Source organism: Lissotriton vulgaris, chromosome 7 (assembly GCF_964263255.1).
Source record: "Lissotriton vulgaris chromosome 7, aLisVul1.2, whole genome shotgun sequence".
Taxonomy (NCBI): Eukaryota; Metazoa; Chordata; class Amphibia; order Caudata; family Salamandridae; genus Lissotriton; species Lissotriton vulgaris.
Genome location: NC_141695.1, coordinates 58837802 through 58854103, shown reverse-complemented (window position 1 = coordinate 58854103; position 16302 = coordinate 58837802). Strand labels below are relative to the sequence as shown.

At 42.3% G+C, this 16302-nt stretch overlaps 1 pseudogene; it reads left to right on the top strand.

Annotated features, from left to right (window-relative positions):
• The first annotated feature begins 471 nt into the window (after nt 1–471).
• Nucleotides 472–16302, top strand: part of LOC147700718 (uncharacterized) — a 64700-nt pseudogene continuing 48869 nt past the window's right edge.

The following is a 16302-nucleotide window of genomic DNA, read 5'->3' as shown; positions in this document are numbered from 1 at the left end:
CATTGTGCACATTTCTGGCAGGAGATTCCCTTGCTGTTCCTTTATCATCTGTATCTTTTGTGTCTTTGTCTTGCCCAGTAAATATCAATGGGCTTGAGACTGGATACTTGCGTACTTCTAAAACAACTACCGCACTAGGCACTATAATAACTTCAGAGTCTAAGACCGAGTGTGTCCTGGTGCACATTATATATTTTTCTTAAAAAGATCGCATTTTCCTAAAAAGATCGCATTTTGCTTAAAAAGATCGCATTTCCCAAAAAAAGATCGCAATACCCTAAATAAGATTGCAATATGGTTGATTGCCAGATCGTAATAGTGCTGACTATTCAAGCTACTATTCATGTATGATTACTGTATTTGTAACCAAGAGACCGCATCTGGCAACTGCAAAAAACTACTACTCCCATGTCTCCCTGGACGCAGTTAGATGACTCCAGGGCCAGGACCAATGGATCAACACGTCGCGTAATGACGTGTAACCATGACAGCCTGGACGTAACAAAATACGGAAATGTCCGTCCCTCGGTGCCTCCCCGAACAGCGCAGATGCCTGTTCGGTGCACCGACGGACAGGTACGCATACTAGCAGCATGGGGCTCAGCGGACTCGCTTAGCTGGAGGCGGGACGTTAATCGGGTTCTCGGCACTCCCGCCGCGAGCGCATAAGAAAAGACTCCGTTCTCGCACGCCCGCTACAAGTCACCCCTTCTGAAAAGCACTTGCTCAGTTTCTCCTGTTGCTCCAGTGAGTTGTCGTGGAAGGGCAAAGTAACAACGTTGCTTTTGGGTGAGGTGGTAGCTATATGTGCTGTTGGCCTTAATGAGTTAGACAGAATACTAATCCCCTCCGACCAACCTCAGGGGAGCGAGGGCTTACAATTTGATAGCCTGATGGTAATAGCCTTTCTATCCATGCACCCGTTTTTTAATAAAAGCGAAGCGGACAGAATATACAATCCCCTTTACCTATTACAGGGGTTCAAGGGCTCATAACTGTATAATCTCATTAAGAAGCCACGTTAGAATGCCAAGTGGGATGCGATTTAGCATGAACAACATAGGGCTTTGACCAGACATTGATATCATCATAGATTTGCAAACTCAGTGATGATTCTGCTCAGACCTGGAACAGCAGCTGACCAGTGGGGTTTTCCCACTTTCGTTTTTATGATTTCAATTAGAGAGGTGTCCCCAATTCCTGAGCTGTAGCCAGGTGAGGAGTGGCGCTGGTCCCTCATTCTTCAGGTGAGTGAGAGGAGTATCCAATTAATGTATGGTTGGGTAATATGCTCTGTACATAGTACAAACTTAAAAGTTATTAGACTTTATTTGAAACTAAGGAGAGATAACTTTTTTAATAATATGTTATCCTATCATCTCTGTTTCTCTCTATATGTGTCTTCAACACCTGTGCATCACTCTAACAGAACAGTGAGAGGACTTATTCAGGTGATACCCAATTTATTTATATCTATACTACTATTATAAAGAGAGAACTTGCACCTTTTGGCAAGGTAAACTCGAAAAGTACACCACCAATCCGAACAACAAAGACATCATTGAAAACCGCAGGGCAAGCAGAAGGACATAGGCTATTTAAAAATAAAAAATATACATTGTTTTAAAAATGTTTAAATAAATAAAAGTAGTCCCTTGCAACTAGCGCCGGCCGCGACGTCTGCGTCATGACATCGGGAGCGCGGGGAGGAGCGGCGTGGAAGCAACAGGAAGAGCGGCGCTGGAGAATGCAGGAGGAGTGAGGCTGCCTACAACGCAGTAGGACTCCGGAGCAAGCTGGAGCTCAGGCAGCGCGTGATGAAGTCTCGCAGGAAGAAGGAAAGGTAAGTTCTTCATCATCCCCCCCCCTGTGGTATCCTGCTTTGGATGCCATGTGAGAAATCATTAGTAACGAAGGTGCAGGCGAAATCAAAGTTTAACATTCCTCCAGTAGGTGGCAGTAAGTATCCAATCATGCCCGTAGCAATGTTCCAAATCATAATTCACTGACTCAGTTGTTGGTACTGCTTTTCTGAAATGTGTGACGCAAGGCAGTAAAACGGCCAGACAAAACATTCGCAGCACAGATGAACAACAGGGCACACAGGCGGAACCTCACACATTTCAAATGTAGGTGACAGTAACTGGAACACATCACACGTGTGCAAGCGGGAGGGAGTTGTACACACAGATATGAGAAAGTAATTGGCACACTTCACTTGTGTGCAAACAGGAACGATGGAACAAAACCAGGCAGCATCAGTCTCTGTGTTCATGAACTGTCACATCCGGGTTGTCAGGTATTTCAAATAGGGACGTGGTCTGAGCCGCTCTGCTGGTGGGTGAAGGACGACGAGGCTGAAAGATAACACACTCCACTCGGGGCAATGTAGGAGTGTTAGGGGGTCGGGGCAGGCGGGGGCCAAGGCGGGCAGTTGGCCCTAAAGCCTCATTACCCCCAGGCAACGCTGGGGCGGGCTGCTAGTATATATATATTATTGTTGCACTCACTCACTTTAGAAGCAGTCGCAAAGTAGATTTCTGGTCCTGAGGAAGCAGGAGACCCCGGTTGGGTCAATTCACTGCAGAAACATGTCGACCTTCAATAACATGCAGTAGATATTTGTTAAAAACTACTGTTACTTTGCACCTATTTGGTTTTTAATCTTGGAAGTGGTTGCCTTGCATTAAAATTACTTGTGTTTCCACTATCCATTTTTATTTTTACACTTTCACTCACACATATTGTTTTGAGCACTGCTTCCGGTTACCACTGTGTCTTGACTAGTGGTATGTACAGTGTGGACATACCACTTTGTGAAATTGCCCAAATGATGACAACAGGGCGGTTCAGAGTGTGAAACTGATGGGTACATATATCACAATGTGATCAGTCCCTTTTTGTACTTTAATAATAAGGTTGACACTTTTTTGAACACAGAGACCTTAGTTTCACGTAGACCCACAGTTATTGTTTGTTGATATATAATACACCTACACCCTCACCTCTGATTATAGCCTTGTGCCCCTGCACCTACACTGATTTGGAGGCAGCCTAATAGTCCTTCTAAATCCTCTACCATTAAAAGGATTAGGATCAGTGGTTGTATCAAAGCGGTACACATCTGCTTCACTTTGAGTTATTCTCACTCCCCAATACATCCATGGGTAAATGCAAGTCAATGGCCTCTCATATGCAATAGCCGTTGGAGCTTTGGACGTCAACTAACTGAGGAATCTAACCTCACTGATATGTCACATGGTCAACTAGGGGATATCAGTGTCAAGACTTCTCAAAATACTTCATGTTTCCCTTACACATAATCAATACTGGTGAACCTTACCCTAAGACAATTGTTTCTTAATGGTTTTAAACATAACCACTGACTTCAGGTCATCCTCTGCCTTCTACCCTGTGTATTGTTCATCAATGACAAGGACACATCATGTTAATTGTGTTTCAAAATAATGATGGTATAAAGTCTGTAACATTTTGCAGTTGTAGATCTGGTCCTTGCAGCTCCAGGGACGGTGTCTCTGAGGAGCTTCCTGCAGAATGAATGCTGCCTCCAGCTTCATATAAGCAGGTGAGAGAAGATGGGAGAGAGAGGATGGAAAACACATCATGTGAATGCCATTGATGCTGTCGAACCTTTTCTGTGGTGTGCAAGATTAAAATTATTGTGAAGTTATAGGTCTATGTTTCTTCTCCTCTTCTAAATGCCTCCTCATCCTCAGTAGTTGTACAACTTACCAATATTTTGATGGCGGTGTTTGCACAGTAAGTGCTTAGAATCTATCTTAGGCTAACCTTCTACAACATGCATTATTTATGGATTATTCACAAGTGGTATTAATAGTAGTGTTCATGGAGTTGTGTCAGTGTTACTCATTATTATGTCTGCACCCACACACATCATGCAGATGTCCTCCCACCAGCTGCAGGGCTTCCATGTCACCAGTAAAGTAATGTTTGGCTCATTTGAAACAGGTTTCTGTCTAGAAAATGCACTGATGCTATCAATATGCTGGATGTTAAACACAAATTCTTTTGACCTCTTCAAACAGATGCAGCACACAACAGGCATTGGTTATCAGCTAGCGCCAAGAATATGTGCTAGTAGTTTATTCCAGTTTTGTGATGTGCACTACAGGGTTCATGCGTTGTGTTCTAAGGCTTAAGCAAAATCAGGTTTATACCAATCCTTTCTAATGACCCCTCCATCTAGACTTTCAGTAGAAAAGAATGTGTACTGGGGACACGTGTGCTTCCTCCGTAGTCTCTGTAGCTGGAATTCTGTGACATTCAAGATGAAGGTAAATAGATTCACTGTTATGTGCATGTAGTTGATGCTTTGTCCAAGTCTCTGAATGAAGCAGCACAGAAGTGATTTCATTGTCCATAATCTGATCACACTGTGACCTCAGTTTTGAGTTCCCTTTAACTCAGCTCGGGGATACAGGCTCACCATTTGTTAATGCAGATCATGAGTTAAACTCCACCAAAATGAGGAATAACCTGCTCGATCAATAATTACCAGGTTCTTTAAGGCAATGTATCCATGTCATCGGGGAGTTTATCAGAGACATTTACCACGTGTGTTGAGTAGGTGGTACACATCTGTGGTAGGGCTGGAGCAGTTTTGGGGTATTTAAAATGGGGAGAGAGTCTGTGGGGCTGCTGGGTGGGGAGGGCATGGGCCAGGTTTATTCCATTGCCAGCAGACCCTGCCCCTCTCCACCTGTGGTGTTACTTACCATGTGCAGATTGAAACAAGATAACATTGGGCTTGGTGATTCTGGAACTGGACATTTTGGGTCTGGAAACACCTGACCACTTGCAGTTGCACCCTAAAAAGTTATCCCCCCTTCGGAAACCACTATGGGCAATTTCTCTTTGGACATGTAACACTGTCCTACTCAACAAAAGCCTATGAGCCATGGACTATGCTGCTGTAGGTTGTAGTGACTTGCTTCGATAGCAAGCTTGTGTCTCTCTCTGTGAAGTTGAAACTGCCCAGGATTTCCACAGTTTTGTGAACTGGAAGCTGAAAATCATTGTGTGCTGTGACCAGTAGAATTACACATTACACCCTCTCTTCTATGTGTAGGATGGACCCCATCAGGACCTGATGCCAGGAGGTTGTGCACTGTAAATTGTCATAACATTATCATTTAAAAAATGACAACCAAAATATGGACAAGGTAAGTGTACAATATTAATAGAATTTCTTTGTGTATATATACTATGACCAAATAAAAATGTTCATGGTATGCAGATAAGAATATTTTTTGTTGTCGATATTTGTGTATCATGATATTTGGTAGTTGATAAATTGAGAATACACCCCATCATCTCCAAACTGTTGACCTGATTTATCAAGTGTTGAATTTGGATTTACTTTCCAGCGCAAATCTTGTTTTTTTAGAGGAAAGTATTGCGTTTTGGAGCAAATCCTTATGAACTAACATGTGTAGACAAAGCTTTGGTCCGAAAATGTAAACCTCCTTGAGGTTGGAGAAATATTTTTGTTCCCAATCTTATCAACTTTCTCTTGTGTGCTGTAGGATAAGCACACATATCATGTTGGAAACTTTTGAAACTATGTGTAAGTATTGTTATTTCTATTGAAAGGGTACCTTAAAGTGCACCCGCGCATGGGAAAGAATGCTACGGGGCTATATTTGAGTCGATATGGCAGGGTTCCATCTCTTCTTTTCATGCAATGCAGCAACTCTGGTTGTTGCACTGCATCACATGACTTTTAAGTAGATTTGCCCCTGCAGTGTCAATGGTCGTGGTACTAAAATTTAAGGCCTGAATAGAGTTTGGCGGATGTCCATCACAAATGTGATCGATTATCCATCCACCATATTTCCAGTGCATGGCATCCTCTGGCACTTTTAATACAGCGGCTGGGTTATCCATCGGGCTTGTGATGGAGTAACCCATCTGCCAAACTCAAGATGAAGCCCTTATCCTGGTAGATCATGTGCGTTCCGATTTCTGTTTGAAGACCACCACATACAGGCAGGTATTGATTCACCACAGTATGCAGCGCGTGTGTTAATTGATAACTACACAACAAGCCCACCACTCGCTAGACCCATGGATAGTATTCATGATGGGGACACTTTATTGCTAATTAGTATAGGTATGTTATACAGTTTGATTCTCATTCCTTGGCAAACATCTTGCAATCTTCCTCAAAGAGGTTGCAGATCCCTCTCCCAAGTTCTGTCACGTCATTCTATCATATTTCTCAGGTAAATTGCACTTTTTATGTTATATACAGTTGTGGTAGATTTTAAAGCAATGCACCACCTCTTGGTGTGGTAGCAGACTGCTCTATTTATGGAGCAGTTGAACCCACACTAAAGTTTCCAACATGTGAAGCAAAATTCTTGGTGATGACTCAGTGCTTGACTGAACATATTGGGGAAGGATGGAGGAGTTTGAACTCCAGGCTCTACCTTCGGATTCTTAAACTGATGATTATGTTTTACGTGTTCATTGCATCCCGGTGACTAGAGACAATGTTATTTTATGTATTTATTGCACGTCTTTTAAAAGTGTTTTAAAGTTCTTATTAATGTGGTGCATGTTTGCAGTGTTACTTTTTTATATTACAAAACAAGTTAGGTGAATACCATCACACATCTCCTACACAAGTATTTGCACAGGGACATAGATTCGAATCTTCCAGATGCTCAGGACACATCATCCTTGTTGGGAATCCTTCTGTCTGCAAAGGGGTTCACTGTTATGTTTAGGAGATTTAGGGCCCAATGTAGGTAAATCTCATTTACCAACTCTAGAATACCGAATTATACCGATTTGGTATTCTAGATTTGGCAAATAAGATGTAGGAAATAATTCGGCAATATTTACCGAATCGGTATGTAAATGTAAATGTATTGCGACTTATATAGCGCACGTATCACCCGAAGGCATCAAGGCGCTTGCCTTGGGAACCCGTCCTGACTTTTTTCCCTGTGAGATAACCCCTACTGGGCATCCCCAAGGTGAAAGCCAGGCATCCCGCAGCGGGTGGGCCGCCATAGTGGAGATTAAGCAAGCTATTGCCCAGAGTTGCAGCGTGGGACCCCATGATTAGAATAGGCACCGAGGCGAGAATTGTCGAGTCCGTGGACATTATTAAGCTCAGGACCCTGCCGCGTCAGGAATTGAACCCTGGTCCCTTGCCAGACCTCTGCATCAGCCACAATTCTCCAGGTATGATATGGTAATTATTGAATCTGTATTTACCGATTCGGTAATTGCCATTGATTCCTATGTGCCTTGAGGTCCATAGGAATCAAAGTCAATTACCGAATCAGTAAATACCGATTCAGTAAAATTACCGAATTGTCAAGGGGGACAGGGTGTCACCTTGACACCCTGTTGCACCGTTGATTCTGGCTTGTGTGATTAGGGCATGTGTGGGGGCCACATGGCACAGGTGTACACTGGAATTCGTTATTTACCACAAAGTATTATTCCGTAGTAAATAACGAATTCTGAAGGGCCTGTGGCACTGTTTTCAGTGCCACCTACATCTAGATTTACCGATTTGGTAATTTTACCGATTCGGTATTTTACCGAATCGGAAAATTTACAGAATAAGTACATTTACAGATTCTGTAAAATTTAAGGCCCCTACATATCAAAAAACAAATACCGGTCGGTAATAGCCGAAATCGGCCGTTACCGACCGGTATTTGGTGTCCTACATCGGGCCCTTAGTGCTTCTACTAGAGAACAACACTGTGCATTTTGGGATTAGTAGTTTTATTTATATTTCAGTATCATGGGCTTCAGAAGCTATCATGCTGTGTGCTGAAGATGTAAAGCGAGGTCTGACTGAAGGTGCTAAACATCACAAGGGTGAAAATGTGCATCTTGGCAGTTATAAATCCATATTTATAAAAGAAGAAGTGGGGACAAAAGTCCTAGAATGCTACTTGCGTTTAGTTACAACAAAAACTGTCTGAAGATGTCACACAACAGTGCAGCACTTGGCAGACATGGAAGTGTGGTAAGGAGCTCTGCAAGTTTAGGAGGTCTGCAGTGATTGTACTGTTACCTACATGCCACCAGCTTTCTAGTCATAAGGATGCAATGAGCCACAGGCGGTGGCAGGTTCAGCAGCTGCAGGGCCCAGTGCCACTGCCATACTGGGGGACCTTCCTGTTGAGTGGAGGCTGTGGTGGCTGCTTTCAGGGTTGGAAGGACTGCCCTCTAAGCCCTGTAAAGAACCATACAGAAGTGTTCCTCCTCCAGCCTATGCACAACATACCTGTATTATACACATGAAAGACCTGCACATGGTCAGTGTTTCTCTCCCAGACCTCAAGAGCTCCAGCTCAGGGCCTCTCCTACATCTGCAGTGAGTGAGCCGAGCAGGCACAAGGGATATAGAAAGGACACAGCATGATACCGCAGGTGACAAGTGACATACTGCACATTGGAGAAGAGCGTAGGTAAAGACTGGAGAAAAGGTGAGACAATAGGAGGAGGAGAGGTGTGAAAGTACAGGGAAAGAGAGGAGGAAAAAACATGCTAAGACAACAGAGAATGAATAATGATAAGTGAAAGCAAGAAACGTGACAAGATGAAGGGAAGAAAATAATGATACAGAAACTGAATGACAAGAGAATGGGCAATAAACATCGTGATAGGAGACAGAACACAGAAAGAGTGACAAAAAAACAGGGATCAGAAGAGACGAGAGAGAACTAGAAGAGTGAAGTTTATTAAATCGTGGAAAAGACCGAGAAAAAGACAGAAGTGAAACAAAGTGTCAGCGAACTCTGAGGGACAGAGTGAAAGAAGAAGGTGAGAAAAGGAGAAAGAAGAAAAGTGAATCTAGAGTAAAGACAAAAGCATTGAAACAGCTGCAGCATGCTCAGGATGATCTGTGAGTCTAGGCAGCTGCACATCATCTTGTGCAGGGGGAGCTAAAGGAGCCCCTCAAAGGAGTGTAACAAGACAAATATCTTTAGTGGCCTTGGAGGTGTTTATGGACACTGACCTGAGGATGCTTGTTAACACACTCACGCACTGCACATGCGAGAAAGTGATGCATTGCATATTGGGGCATTACACACAGAGGGGCTCAGCAGCCTAGTTGTGTTGCATTTGCATGTTCATGTATTACATAGACCTTAATGGGGACAGGGCATTGCATACAAGGGCATGACCCATACAGCATAAGACATTGCAAAATAAACTGGTGTCAAACACAGATGCACCCGCTGACAATGGCCATAGGTGGAACGGAAAAAAGTAAGTATCAGTACTACAGCTTTTAAAATAGGATGCTGGTTGCTGAAACCGTGCTGCGTCCAGGTGTGTTTGGGACAAGTGTAAGCCGTCCGGGAGCAGTTGAGGATTATGTCCTGGTATAGTGCATTACATACAAAGGTATTACAGATAGAGGCATAGGGATGGTGCATTGCATACTGCCCCTTAGAAGTTCCTGAATTAGCAATATTGTTTCCATACTTGGGCACTGTGGATTGTATACTGGTACAATACAAGTACTGACAAGGTGGAGGCGTCTTGCATACTGGGGTACTGCAGCTAAGGCCCTAGTTGAGTTGTGCAACATGTTGAGTAATTATGGATCCTAGCCAGAGAATATTGCATTAGGCAATTACAAACAAGGGCATGTTGGATATCGCATACTGGCCTCAGGATATTACTTTACATAATAGGGCACAGAGGAATCTGTCCCACGAATAGAGCTTTGAGTACTTAGCCTTTGCCGCTCCCGACTTGGTTTGGTGGCTTTACAATCTGGGGCAATAGTGAGACTGGCCTACAGATAGTCAGCGATAGAAGTTTCTAGACTGCAGCATTGCGGATACTGACCTTGGGATGGTGCTTTATATGTCGGCCTTAAGGATACTGGCTTAAGGATGGTACTTTAGTAATTGTGGATACTTTGCTGCACTCACTGGAGAGATACTGGCCTGGCTAGCGTACCTTGCATGTGGGGACTTTGTGCCAACCGGACTGGGTACACTGCTTTATTTCCACTGACAATTTAAAAGGTGGTCATTTATGGTACTCTAACTATTGTGACACTGTGAAAACTGGCCCCACAATAGTGCTTTACGTACTACGAAGAGTTGTGGCGCCGCAGCCAGGGCGACTGACACCAGATGCTGGGGATCATGGTTCGATCCCCGGGTCTGACGGCAGGGGTCTGCCCAGCACCATTTGACTCTGGGCAATAGCTTGCTTAATCTTCCCAACGGCCCCCAGCGCTGGGATGCCTCCGGGTAGCTGTGCGCTTTACAAATACTGGATTTACATTTTTACATTTACTAGATACTGTGGAGACTGGCATTTAACCCCTTTGATGCTTGTGACAAGGTCAACTCGTCATGGGTGTTACCTGCGCTGTGCGTTTGACGAGTTGACCTTGTCACAAACAATGGGATTTTGAAAATTGCAGCGCAGCACGGGAATATATGATAGCAATGATGCGGTTAACTATTGGGGTATTGGAATATTTCATTCTTTCTCATTCAACGCTACTGCAAATTCTATTACTCTATGGCAAGGAGTTGAATACTGTGTACATTTTTGCCTTAGAGGAGGCGTGAGTGTTTTAAGACTGTCCAGGGTGAGGCTGTGTTCTCTGTCCAGAGGGCAGGTGTTGTTTCACTAACTCCCCTTCTAAAGTTACCTCTAAAAGAATGCAACATTATATGGAGTTTCAGAATAACATGTGTTTAATGCGAGCCCCCCAGCATAGCATGTGTGTTTGAAGTAGGCTCCTCAGTATAACATGTGTGTTTGATGCAGGCTCCTCAGAACAAAATGTGTGTTTGATGCAGGCCCCTCAGTATAACATGTCTGATGAAGGCTCCTCAGTTGACCTGTGTTTGATGAAGGCTCCTCAGAGCAACACATGTGTTTGGTACAGGCTCCTCAGAATAACATGTGTTTGGTGCATGCTCCTCAGAATAAAAGGTGTTTTTGCAGGCTCCTCAGAATAACATGTGTGTTTGCAGCAGGCTCCTCAGAATAGCATGTGAGTTTGGTGCAAGCTCCACAGAATATTATGTGCTTGTTGCAGGCTCCATAGAATCTCATATGTGTTTGGTGCAAGATCCGCAAAATGCCAGGTGTGTTTGCTGCGGGCTCTTCAAAATTATGTGGGCCTGGTGCAGGCTCCATAGAATCACATGTGTGTTTGGTACAGGCTCCTCAGATTAGCATGTGAGTTAGGTGCTGGCTCCTCATAATAACATGTGTGTTTGCTGAAAGCTCCTCAGAATAGCATGTGCGTTTGGTACAGACTCCTTAGAATAACATGTGCGTTTGGTCCAGGATCCTCAGAATAACATGTGTGTTTTCTGCAGGCTCCTCAGAATAGCATGTGTGTTTTCTGCAGGCTACTCAGAATAGTATGTGAGTTTGGTGCAAGCTCCACAGAATAAGGTGTGCTTGGTGCAGGCTCCATAGATTCACATGTGTGTTTGGTGGAAGATCCGCAAAATGCCAGGTGTGTTTGCTTCAGGCTCTTCAAAATGATGTGTGCTTGGTGCAGGCTCCACAGAATCACATGTGTGTTTGGTGCAGGATCTGCAAAATGCCAGGTGTGTTTGCTTCAGTCTCTTCAAAATGATGTTTGCTTGATGCAGGCTCCATAGAATCACATGTGTTGGGTGCAGGATCCCTCAAATTGTCAGGTGTGTTTGATGCAAGCTCCTCAGAATTATGTGTATTTGGTGAGGGCTCCTCAGAATAAAGTTTGTGCTATATGCAGGCTCCACAGAATAAAATGTGCGTTTGTTGCAGGCTCCTCAGATTGACGTTTGTTTTGTCTGGACTCCTGCTTTGAAAGCAGAAATATTTATTCAGGCAACTGTGTCTCATAAAGCCCTGGGTTCTACTTTACCTTCTGTACTCACGTATGTTTGCTCATTATAAATGTCGGACTAGAACTGCCTAAATTCCAAATGACTGGCGTCACAAGTGGACACCTGATCGTGTGTGAATTCTTCAGATGGAAATCCATGTAGACTGTTCTTCCAAGTCCCTGAATTTTATTGTTTATTTGGGTGTTTTATGTAGTGCTACCATACCACCTTTTTGTGTGCTTAGGAGGGCTATGTTATAGATACTATATACTATACTGTACTATACTATACTTTGCATTTTCTGATTTGGTGCAACCGCCACCTGGTGTGGGCAAGGGCATGCCAAAAAGGCCTTAATCATTGTACAATCATAATCCCCTTTTGTGAGTCTTTTAGCCTGCTGATCCACTTATTTGTCCATATTCTAACAAAGTCACACCTACCAGCAGGAGGTTTGATTAAGAGTTCAGTGTAACCAAAAATCCTCCATATTTGGGTTGGTTTGATGATTATTAAGCAGGAGAATTGTCTCTCTTGACTTCATAATTCAGGCTACCTTTACAATAATAATAATGAAAGAATTTAGACTTAATGTAGAGATAATCAGTAACGTTATGTTTGCAGTTTAATCTTTTACTTGCTCACTCTAATGCAAAGTACCTAAAGTCAATCTACTCCAAAACGTGTCTCATCTTTTGTTGTAGAATTTGTAAACAATAATGTTTTGTTTATTTTCAGATGGGAGATATCAATCAAACTGACCTGACAGGATTTGTTCTTGTGGGGTTCTCTGATCTTTCCAACTTGCGAGTTCCCATATTTGCTGGATGCCTGCTTTTGTATCTCATAGCAGTTTCTGGTAACCTTACTGTCATATCAGTCATTTACTCAAAGCCACAACTACACACACCCATGTACTTCTTTCTTACAAATCTGTCTTTTGTAGACATCTCCTACACTTCTGTCACAATCCCAAAAATGCTGGCCAGCTTCTTTCTTTCAAAAACACAAATTACTCTCAAGGGATGCCTGCTGCAGGTGTACCTTTTCATAGCCTTGATAGCAACAGAATTCCTTCTGCTCACCATCATGTCTTTTGATCGCTATGTAGCCATCTGCAATCCATTACAGTACACAATGATCATGAATAGATCTGTGTGTCTGCGTATGGCCACCGGAGCATGGATTTTAGGCTTCCTGGAGCCAATATTTCACACTGTTCTTTTATCCACATTCTCCTTCTGTAAGACTCATGAAATTAACCATTTCTTCTGTGACCTCACCGCCCTACTGACACTTTCCTGCACCAGCACTCGTACCATTGAAACAATGACTTTCATTTTTGCCGTGATATTGGTAATATTCTCATGGGTTTTAATCATCACTTCATATATCAAAATCATCTCAGCCATTCTGAAAATGCAGACCACTACCCAGAGGCAAAAGGCCTTCTCCACCTGTGCCTCTCATCTCACAGTGGTTATTTTATTTTACGGAGCCCTCATGTTTGTCTACGTAAGGCCAGTCTCTATGTACTCAGTAAGTGAAAGCAAAATGTTCTTCTTGGTCTACAATGGAGTAGTCCCTTTGTGCAACCCCATAATCTACACTCTTAAAAATAAAGAGTTCAAAGATGCTTTGAAAAGAAGAACAGGTGGAAGATCACAGAATAAGGAATAAGCCTGAGATACTAATATATCGTGCGATATATTTATTGCATATTTATTTATTATGATTTTTGTTTTACACTCAAAATAACTGGATCAATACTAGGATTTGTGGGTTATAATGTTTTTTTCTAATCTAACAGGCAAATGCAGGCATGGGTGTAGACATAACTTCAGGCATTGCATAATGGGAGGCAGTCTGCATATAGAAAAGGGGTCATATTAAAAGAGATGTCTATCTTTTTCCTTATGTATGGTTTACATTTGATGCTCACAGGTGTACTTGCTAAATTACTAATGCACATCTGAGGGGAAAGTGCCGTGGACAGGGACTGCATAGTTTAAAGTGTAAACTGAGGACAGTAGGTTTCAAGAAAATACATTAGAACATGTGCATACAATGGCATTTATTTCTGTTCTTAACCTCTTCGATGCTAATGACAAGGGTAACTCGTCATGCACTTACCATTCATTTCAATGGAAATTAAAGGGAAATGATAATATTGCCTTAGCACTAAAGGGGTTAAAATCACTAAACATGGCACAGCGTGTGCACCTTCTAAATTACTATCCTGAACACAATAGACCTGATTTACGAACTGCACTTTTACCTAATGTACAGCAAAACATACTACATTTTGCCTATACTTCTATGTGCAGAGTTGTCTTCCCCAAATGTAATGTAGATTGCTATTGCTGCAAAATACAGACCCACCCCTGGACTATGTGTGGTCCTTGCTAGCATTATGCTAGTACACCCTTGTATCATGTATGTCCACCAGTGATATTTGTGAGCATTATTAAGACATTCTCTTTGTTCCTGGCTGAGTGTTGGGTCACAGGACCCATGCTGTGGCTAATCCTAGTGTAAACCTGAGTATGGTGCACAATATCTGCCCTTCAATGACACCCTGTGCAATCTTGGTAGTATGCTTACTAGACCTGAATAATAGTGCCCAATCCATGTTATGTTTGTTGGCACTCAATGATCCATAATGAATGATCCTGCATATTAGTGGTGCACCCTTGACATTGGGAGGGAAAGAATATATGTCTATCCTTGAAAGTAGTGGGTCATGTGTAACATAAGTGTGTACCCGCTAATTCATTATGTCTAAAGTATTTATGGTACATCAGTGACATATTTTGAGCATTGTATGCTGCCTAGCAAGGCATAATAATGGAGCAGCGTTAGCATATTTATGGACAACGTTAGGGATCTTCAGCCTTCTGAAGAGTCATTGGTAACCCCTCAGTGACATATTGTGAGCACTCTTGGTAACATGCTGACTATAGCTGCATAATAGTGGCCCACCACTTGCACAATCACCAGCCACAGCTGGGTGTATAGGAATGGGAAATTAAACGTAGTAGGATTTCCCAATACATATGCCTCTATTAATATAGTAAATGGTTGCCTTATAAATTTTAATGAAGATACTTTTATGTCAAGTAAAAAGGTACATTCATGCTTTAGGCTCCACCAAAAAGAAGTAAAAATATTAAGAAAGAAATGTGCCTCATATTTTAAATCCAAATTGTGAATGTGAATGATAGGTGTGTTTCATAAAGGACTGTGTGATCCACAGTATACTATGGGCCCTTTACAAATGACATTCAGTGAAGGTGGACATGCATAAGAAAGTCATCCTGATGTTTGCGAGATGTGACCGGAGGCGATGCAGCTACTACCAGGTGTAATCATCAGCATCAAGGATTAAAGCGGGTTTCGTAGGAAAAGGCAGAAAAATAACTAAAATGTGGTAGAAAAAAATGTATTTATACTTTATAAGGAAGTGAAAATGTACTAGGCACTGCATTTTGCTACATACAAACATAGAAGAACAGTGCTAAACAAATACAATAGACATCAAAACCTACGTAGCAGAGATTGGGCACCTGGGAATGTCCATGTGGTGTGTACCCCATATTGTATTCTGGACAGTGGGGAGAGTCCATGTGGTGTGTACCCCATATTGTATTCTGGGCAGTGGAGAGTGTCCATGTGGTGTGCAACCCATATTGTATTCTGGGACCCGGGAATTGTCCATGTGGTGTGTACCCTATATTGTATTCTGGGCAGTGGGGAGTGTCCACCTTGTGTGTACCATATTGTAATCTATGTCATCACGAAAACCAACCTTCAATTTAAAAGCTGTGTATCAATCACTTTCTTTTCTCATATAAGAGCCACCGATCCATTTGATTGTTGCTTCTTATTGACATCCCTTCTATATCTAACCATCAAATGTCAATCAGGCAATGTTCGATTTAAAATAGATAAAATTAGAGACCTGTTTATTAGCACGTTTGCCAATCCAAATAATGATTGTGTGTTCATTAATAAAAACCTTGATCACAACCTTGATCATAACATCACGTTGTTTTGTGCACATTACATGAGATAGATGACTACATGGTGTTATGTTTGCTTTGTTTCCGCTTTCTCCAAGTGCCCAAGAAGGAGCAATATCTGTGGCTGAGCTTGGTTCTCTAGTACAGACAAACTCAAAATCACACCAGATGACAAAAATAATAATCATCCAACTCATTATTTTTTAAACAAAAATGACCTAGAGTACATTATCAAGGGGTTTGTAACCATAACTCAGCCACTACAGAGCATTCTGAAGTTGGAATTTTTTTTACAGTCATGTTTTTGTAATATTGATTCATTTCACTGCTATGATTAACATGATTGGCAAGATCACAAAACATTTTTGCCTGAGGCAATTTCATGTCTTGTTCGCAAGTTA